The sequence below is a fragment of the Amphiprion ocellaris genome, chromosome 19, assembly GCF_022539595.1.
Source record: "Amphiprion ocellaris isolate individual 3 ecotype Okinawa chromosome 19, ASM2253959v1, whole genome shotgun sequence".
NCBI lineage: Eukaryota > Metazoa > Chordata > Actinopteri > Pomacentridae > Amphiprion > Amphiprion ocellaris.
The window spans coordinates 29926644-29936067 of NC_072784.1; the positions used below are offsets into that span (position 1 = coordinate 29926644).

The following is a 9424-nucleotide window of genomic DNA, read 5'->3' on the forward strand; positions in this document are numbered from 1 at the left end:
CGGGGAGTCGCTGAACTTGTTGGTCCAGTTTGAAGGCCTCCGTGTGGTCCAGTAGAAGTCCACGTAGTCGGTGTTGGCTTTGAACCACAGCGACTGGCCTCCATCAGGTGGACCGGCTCGTCCTCGTAGGGCTCCTCCTGTAGCCTTGAGGGAACCACAGGAACATTCAGTAGCTGTTGGAGTTCTTCCTGTCAGGCTCGTGGTAGAACGGCTCTGAAGAATCTTGTACTTGTCTTATCTGGAACAATCTAACAGCCTAAACTGTTAACAGTGGTGTAAAGAAGCAAACACACAGGCATTGATTAGGACACAAACTGGATTTATTTTAGAAAACAAATCAACTTAGAGGCATTTGTTCACACGTGGCTGAATAGGAGGCCGTCCAATCAGATTCAAGGTCTTCACTGTAGGTTGGTTGTTGGATGAGACTCTTGGACCTCCATCAGCTGACATGGATGTTTGATGGTCTTCCTCTCTAGTGCCAGATGATTCATCCATGAATTCAGCAGCTACAGACTGAAATGAAGCTCATGCTGCCGTTATTGAATTCCTGTTCCAGATCAAATGTTCAGAGCTCACCTTGAATGCAGCCGTCTGCTGTCTGATAGTTTTCCTCATTGTAGTCTTCAAAAAAGTCTTTTTCCTCATGTCAGGATGTGGTGAGACTCTTTCTCAGTCGCTGCAGACGTCCCTCATTGTGCATCTCCAGAGAAGAAACAGAAAAACTGGTCACTGCTTCAGCATCACAAATGCTCTCCAGCATTGAGAGTGTTTTAGGAATTCATTCATTGTGTTGTGAACTTTGAAGGAGAAGAAACTTTACAGCTGCCAAAGATACGAGCTCCAATTCGGGATGTTTTAGGAAATGAAGTTCATCAAATGAACGCTTGATTATTGCTGATAACTCTCATTAAATTACTGAAGAAATCTAACATAAAAACCTGTAAACTCTCAGGCAGCTTTTGTTAAAGTTTGTCTATAATTCTATCATGTTCTGGAACCAGGACTCTGCAGAAGTTCCTTCAATCAGATACTTGTGTGTTTCTATTTAAGGCCTCAGGTTTGAACGTACAGCAGAGGATTAGAAAGGAGGGATTTTAATGTTTAAATCAGTCCAGTAAATGTAGATAGATTTGTGTCAAAGAATATTGTAGAGTCTCACTTAACTATATCCAAATGAGTTCAGTGGATTTACATTTTATAGAATATTTGATTTCTTAATCTTAATACTGTAGAGTCTGACCCTAAATATTATAATGATGTAAATCTAAATAATAAATAATATTGCAGTGCAGAGTCATAAACTTTAATCAGTTAAACTTACATAATAAATATCACTGTACAATCTTAACCTGAACATTCATATTATTGAGGTAAATTTACATAAATCATGATATTCTAGTCTTAACTGGGATATGTCTAACATGAATCTTTTTGTATTGTGCTGATAAACAACAATAACCCGACTTTCAGATAATATTTATTCACTGTGTATTGGCTAGTACAGAAGTATTAGTACAGAATATTATTTCTTGTTTTATGTGTGATAATTGGCAGTAAACATTCTAAGAAGTGGAAATTGACAGGGTTGTAATAGTGCTGTTCTTGCACAGTATTTGTCACTTAATTGCCCTCAGGATGCTGTCGTTGAGCTACCAGTTTTACAGAACAGGCAGATGTTGCAGCTAATGATGTTGTAATTCACATAAACAAGGAAACAAGTCCATCATAATTTGAATGTTAACAGTCCAAAATGAAAAGGTCATATACAGCTTTCCTATTGGGTTAAAGAGTCAAAAAAAAAACATGAAAAAAAACTTTGTAAAAGCGAGAGGTCGGTAGCAGCTTTCATTTTTTCTTACAACCCCCCCCCAAAATATCTGTTGTACCCCCCCTGTGCCCCCCGCCCCCCACTAAAATTAATCTGGCTCCGCCCCTGTCTGACATGAAAGCTCGGATCGTTCTGCAGTTGCTGTCCTCAACGAGCAGCAGGTGGCGCTGTGAGCTCCTCCCCTTCACAAAGCACAGGGGGTCAGTCTAGTGACCTGCAGCATCCCACTGTCTGATTAGAGGAAGGAGACCCACATCACTCCATGTCCAGACGGCAGATGAATCAAAGTCTCTGCAGATCCGTCCTGCTTACAGAGCGGGATGGAAATGAAAATGTTTCTTCACTGTCACACTAAAATAAATCACTGCATTTAGCCTCTAGTTCAGAAACATATTTTGGGTATTTTAAACTCACTTTTTGTCTCTCCCACAATGTTGATTACAATTACATGCAAACGGGAAATTATGCCAATTAGGCGATGACATCATTTAGCGACTTCTAGTGACTTTTAGGACAGCCACTTTCCTTACTGAGGAGTTGGCAACACTGGTCAAAACATAAACGATGCCTCTTTCCCACCGTTGTAAGGTAGACAATGTGCTACAAGCCCAGTTTTATCAACAGTAGCTGTCTTTCAAGCTGCATGAATAACATTGATGTCTATGGAGTGAACAGGGACTGTGTGCAAATTGCAAAATTGCTGCAACAGCAAAGAGAGACACAAATATTCAATAGCTTCTCTCTGATACACTGTAGTGTCACCAGAATCACTGCAGCCTTCAACTGGCTCCTGTTGACACCAATGTTATTTCTGCAGCTTGAAAGACAGCTACTGTTGATAAAACTAGGCTTGTAGTACATTGTCTACCTTACAGCGATGGAAAATAGGCATCGTTTATAATGAGTTATTGATGGTGGAATTCTGAATCTGTGAATATCTTTCCGATTTTACTGAACTGTGGCCCCAAGGAGCCGTGGTGGGCGTACTTTATTTTCATTTCTGAAAGGTGGCAACCCTACTGCTCTGTGACTTAACTGCATTTTTGGGCGCATAAATCACACTTCCACCCATTTGTGCGTTTATAAAATTGTTACTCAACTACCCAGCTGCAGAACGTGCTGTCTGTATGACCTCATTACTGTGATAGCGCAGCTAACACTGTATTAGCGCGGCTAGCGCGGCTAACGCTGTGATAGCGCTGTGCTAGCGTTGTATTAGCGCGGCTAACGCTGTGATAGCTCTGTGCTAGCGTTGTATTAGCGCGGCTAACGCTGTGCTAGCGCTGTATTAGCGCGGCTGACGCTGTGATAGCGCTGTGCTAGCGCTGTATTAGCGTGGCTAGCGCTGTATTAGCGCGGCTAGCGCGGCTAACGCTGTATTAGCGCGGCTAGCGCTGTTTTAGCGCGGCTAACGCTGTGCTAGCGCTGTATTAGCGCGGCTAACGCTGTGCTAGCGCAGCTAACGGCATGCATTACAGCTTACTGACTCTGACAAAAACAAACCACATACAGGACAAAAAGGATTAATACACTCACTGAAGCGCCGTTGTTCATGCTGGTAGCCGTGGTTGACCCCGGTCTTGTGAAGTGAACCGTCTGCGTCACATGACCGGAGGAGCGCCACGTGATTGGCTGGGCGTTGGTTCGATTTTGGCCAGGATGGATTGTTTACGCCTGAGTCCCCCAGATGTGAACAGAATTTTTTGACAGCGAATTTTTTAACATTGACTTTTTTGATGGCGAATTTTGAACATTGAATTTTTTTGATGGCGAATTTTGAACACTGAATTTTTTGATGGTGAATTTTGAACACCGAATTTTTTTGATGGCGAATTTTGAAGACATTGAATTTTTTTGATGGCGAATTTTGAAGACATTGAATTTTTAACTGGTTTTTAGAATTTTGATGAGCTAAATTCAGGCATAAAAAATTCACATACGTAATTTTGATGCAAAAAAATTCAAGGTAAGAAATTCAGCAGCTTTTAAAATTCAGAATCTGATGAGTCTGATTTGCTTCCATAGGATTGCTCCAAAATGATACAACAGTTACAATAACCTAAGCTAAGCTACGATAAGCTAAACTAAAATACAATACCATAAGTTAAGGTACGATAAGCTAAGAAAAGATAAGCTACAGCAAACTAAGCTAAGATACGACAGGCTACGCTAAGATAAGCTACAATAAGCTAAGCTAAAATATGATCCAATAAGATATAAAAAGCTAAGCTAAGCTACAATAAGCTAAGCCATGATGCAATACAATAAGATAAGCTAAGACACAATACGATAGACATGATCAGTAAAAGTAAGATAAGATATGATAAGCTACGATATGATATTATGAGTAAAGGTAAAAATAAGATACGATAAGCTAAGCTATGATAAGATATGATAAGTAAAGGTAAGATTAGATAAGATCAAAATATTTTAATCCTGAAGGAAATTCTTGTGCCAGATATTGCTAAAAAAAAAAATCAACAAAATGGCACAAGAAATTCAGTATTTTCAAAGTAAACAAAAGCAATAAGACATTATATTACAAAAATAAAATAAGTATAGCCACAATAAAGCTAGAGTGCAGGAGTGGAAAGTAATGCAGGTAATTATACTGAGGTAATAAGTACCATTGCACATGAACCTGAGATATTGCACCTGAATTATTAGATTTTTTTCAGGATTAAATTTAAATATCCAGTGTGAGCTTGCAGAGAAGGGAGAGCTATTTTTATTTAGAATGACTTTCCAGTTTGATAGCTTTTGTGGCTGGATTGCTCCAAAATGATCCACTGTGTAGCGTTGTGTAGTTTTACAGTGTTTGGTGAGCTGTTGTGCTCAAGCTGCAGCAGTTGGAGAGGGTTTGTATGTCAAGAGGCAGGGACCTCATAGATCTGTAACATTATAGAGTTACGTCTGAGATATTTTAGTAATGACAGAATTGTCTCCATTGAAAACAGCTTCTAAATATGTAATTCTGATACACAGCAAGTTTTTATGGAAGTTGAATAACCTCAGGGGAACTTTAAATATTAAAGTAGATATAGGTAAGATAAAATAAGCTAAGCTATGCTACGATAAGTTAAGCTAAGATAGGATTCGATAAGATGTGATAAGCTAAGATAGGATAAGCTACGATAAGCTAAGCAAAGGTACGAAAAGCTAAGCTAAAATACGATAAAAGGTATGATAAAAGATAAACTACAATAAGCTATGCTAAGCTATGTTAAACTAAGCTAAAATATGATACAATAAGTTAAGATTTGATAAGCTAAGCTGAGATAAGCTACAATAAACTAAGCTAAGATATAATAAGCTAAGCTAAAATATGATGTAAGATATGATGCGATAAAATATGATAAGACAATAAACTATGCTAAGCTATGTTAAGTTAAGCTAAAATAGGATACAGTAAGATATTATAAGCTAAGATGAGATAAGCTACAATAAACTGAGCTAAGATACGATCCATTGGGATAAGCTAAGATAAGCTATAATAACCTAAGCTAAGCTACGATAAGCTGAGCTAAAATACGATACGACAAGATATGATAAGCTAAGCTAAAATACGATACGACAAGATATGATGAGATAAACCACAACAAGCTAAGATATGATATGATCAGCTAAGATAAGCTAAGATACAAGATAATAAGATATGATTAGATATGATAAGCTAACCATCCAGCAACTATTACTCCTGTGTTCTAATGCTACATTGTGTTAGCTAATGGTGTTGAAAGGCTAATTGATGATTAGAAAACCCTTGTGCAGTTATGTTAGCACATGAATAAAAGTGTGAGTTTTAATGGAAAACATGGAATTGTCTGGATGACCCCAAACTTTTGAACAGAAGTGTAGTTGTGTGATGTTGTAGCTGTTATATAAACTGACAGCTTGTGTGATCATACATATTTTTACACAGATAATAAGTCGATGCAAAGCCTTCTATAATCCATCTACTGTTGTTCTTAATTTGTGTCCAACATACACATTGATTCTGTCAACTTCCTGTCAACCTGAGAGTTTCAGTGAAAAGCAACCGGACTTGTGTCACCTCTCATCCAGGAGGCTTCTTTCAGTTTGTTTGCATTGTTTTTCTGCACTGAATTAAATCAAGACATTGCATTGACTGCAGTGTTTCCCCCTTCAGATGTTTTTTGGGAGGAAGTGTGACTGCTGCAGGAAGCTAAATAAGACTCAGCCGGGTTGTTCCTCCACATGAAGAGCGTTTCTCTGTTGCTATCTAAACTTGATAAAACAGCATGTACACCTAATGAGGACAGCCTCTTCTGACTGAATATTCAAACCGATGCAGTCGTCATGGCGACGGGGGAGTGGGAAAAGTGTAAACGTGCAAAAAGTGTGAGGAGAATGATACAAACGGAGGATAATTGACTCATCGCAGTGTGCAGGACGGCATATTAACGTCAGAGGGTTTTGTGTGCAAGCGGAGCAAAGACAACACTAGGTACGTTTGAAACAGCTGCATTTTGCCTTCCAAATAATAAATACCTCCAGAGAAATGTGTTAAGACAGGAGAGTGAGAGTCACTTTGAAAGTAACGTTTAAGGTAATAATGAATTCTGAATGAAACCTCTGAGAGACAACATGATGCCGAGGCAGCAGCTCTGAAGAAGAGCTTTCTAACCGGAGACAAGAAAGAGCCGTTATTTTGAAAGGGAACGCCGGTTAGAAGAGACTTCTGAGGCTCTTATGGATGGAAACCACATCTCAGACAGTCGCTGCAGTTTGTGGAAAAGTAAATGTAACCAACTTCAGGGATGTAAAAGTGAATTACAGTGTAATAATTACTTGGACTATTTATAATACCTGGACCAGAATCAGAAGACACTAAATTCGGGAGGAGCCACTGTACTGAGCAACAATAATGAGGCAATCGCAGGGGTAACAGTTGAGTAGCCACTCGTATAATTTTTAACAGTAGATAAAACAATTTGTCTGATTTGTACAGAATACAAAATAATAATACAAACAGTAAGACAATAAGAAAAAACCCAGTGTGCACACTTGAAACAAAAAATGTCCGTTGGGACCCTTAAGTAAAATAGGAGTTGTTGCAGGTTTTCCTGTTGTAGGATTATTGCAAGTTCACCTGATTCCAGAGGTCTTTGTAGTGTAATGTAAATGTATGATGTGTGTGTGAATGAGTGGGTACGTGGATATCTTCTCGGTGCTGATCTTTCTTCAGGGTGGTTGGCTCGCCATCTGTTACAGCAGGAAGTTTGTCCTGAACCTCAGACTCTTCAGTCCTCCAAAAAAAAACCTGACCTGTAGACAGGTCACACAATTTACATCCAACACCGTCTTTTCTCAGATGCATCGTCAGGGATATCAAATGTCAAAAGACGCACACCATTACATCCAATTCTGACATGAATCTTCATTGCTATTCAAATCTTAAATCTCTGTCTCAGTTGTACAACGTTCAGTCTTAAGAGTATCATTTATGAGGACTAAACACGAAAGTGCTCACACATTTACCTGTTCATATGAACAGTGTTTCAATAATACTTATGGTAAGTAACCATTAACATTCAAAATATCATTGATCATAACCATATCAGAACCATGTGCAAAAAAAACACAACAGTACACATCTTGAGTTAGACACAGAGGTATTAAAGAAGTGTGCTTAAATTACTCTTACACTATAGGCCTATTCATGTGAGAGAACTGCACCAAAAATTACCCTCTAGTTACTCAAAACTCAGCTGAAATAACATACATGTTTTCAATAAATCATATAGTACAAAATAACATATTGTTTTACATTCATCACAACATACCAAATTACTCTCTCTTCCCTTTAAATTGGCATTAGGAAAATAAAACACTTCCCCTTTAATTACATACACATCCGTATAAAATAATAAACACAATGTGCATATGTCCAGAAGTATTGCACCATTATTCACTTCAGTTCACTCTCATAACCGTAATATCACTGCTACCTTCTTTCAACACCCGCGAAAACAAGAGGAAAATAGCACCAAAGTAGCTAAAAAAGCACATTTCTCACCGTTGCTCTCTGTGTATCAAGGCGGAGCACGCCGATGTCGGACCTTGCCGCGGCTCTCTGGGTGAAAGGCAAGTGGTTAGCCTGTTAGGCACAGAGCTAGCATTAGCATAGACGACGACGTTAAGCGTCAACAAGGTTTTTTTCTCCGCCGGATAATTGACTCGTCTTACCGACGTAACTCTCACCTTCGTTCAGTCACTTGGCTCCGGACCTCCAGTGGGTAAGTGCTCAAACAGTTTTTTTCCTTTTCACAGGTAAACTCCGAGGTTTTCTCCTGGTTTTCTCTTCCTCTTACTGTGCAGCTGCCCTCGCTTCTCTGGCTGAGATCAGAAGGAACCGGAAGAGCAGCGTGCCTGCACTTCGCATCTGAGCCGACAGGCTGAGCGTGGCCTGCGTAGCCTCTGATTGGCTGCTGAGAGCTAGGTATAGCACGTGGGACCACGTGAGCTGAGCGGTGCATTCAAATGCAATAGGACATCTAACACTTTACCGATGCAAAACAAATAAAGATAAAGAAAATAAACAGTCTCTCTTCTGTGATTGTACTCAAATAACTGTGTGTTTTTTTACACCTGGCTACATAAACATTTACCAACTGAGAAACTACAGGGGTCTGCACATTTCATAGAACGCCACAGGAAACTGTTAACTTTCTTCTGCTGCGTTATAAATACAAAAAACCCTCTTCAGTTAAACTAATATGGAGCCATTTTGTCTAACACAGAGCAACTTTAACTAAGATGGAGCAACTTTAAATAATTTAGAGCAACTTTAACTCATTCAGAGCAACTTTAACTAATATGGAGCAATGTTTACAAATATAGAGCAACTTTGACTCATTTCAGAGCAACCTTAACAAATACAGAGCAACTTTGACTAACGCAGAGCAACTTTAACAAATATAGAGCAACTTTGACTCATTTCAGAGCAACCTTAACAAATACAGAGCAACCTTAACAAATACAGAGCAACTTTGACTAACGCAGAGCAACTTTAACAAATATAGAGCAACTTTGACTCGTTTCAGAGCAACCTTAACTAATATAGAGCAACTTTAACTAGTATGGAGCCATTTTGACTAACGCGTAGCAACCTTAACTAGTATGGGGCAACTTTAACTCCTTTAGAGCAACCTTAGCTAAAATAGACCAAGTTTAACTAATATGGAGCCATTTTGACTATCACAGAGCAACTTTATCCAATTTACAGCAAATTTAACTAAGATGGAGCAACTTTAAATAATTTAGAGCAACTTTAACTCATTCAGAGCAACTTCAACTAATATAGAGCACTGTTTACAAATATAGAGCAACTTTGACTCATTTTAGCGCAACCTTAACAAATACAGAGCAACTTTAGCTAATATGGAGCAACTTTAACAAATATGGAGCAATTTTAACTCATTTTAGAGCAACCTTAACAAATATAGAGCAACTTTCGCTAATATGGAGCCATTTTGACTAAAGCAGAGCAACCTTAACTAGTAAGGAGCAACTTTAACTAATATAAAGCAACTTTAACTCCTTGAGAACAACTTTCACTAATATAGAGGA

General features: G+C 38.8%; 1 long non-coding RNA gene across 3 annotated transcripts; it reads right to left on the reverse strand.

Annotated features, from left to right (window-relative positions):
- Positions 1-302: 302 nt before the first annotated feature.
- Positions 303-8215, reverse strand: LOC111585647 (uncharacterized). 3 transcript variants are annotated; one of them, XR_008599816.1, is made up of 5 exons: positions 8057-8215; positions 7872-7952; positions 3368-7120; positions 580-703; positions 303-475 (listed from the first exon to the last, which is right to left on the reverse strand). It is a non-coding gene; the product is annotated as an uncharacterized LOC111585647 (long non-coding RNA). The 3 variants fall into 3 exon arrangements; XR_008599815.1 differs by having other exon boundaries at positions 303-516; XR_002747861.3 differs by having other exon boundaries at positions 303-703.
- Between the last annotated feature and the right edge of the window lie 1209 nt (positions 8216-9424).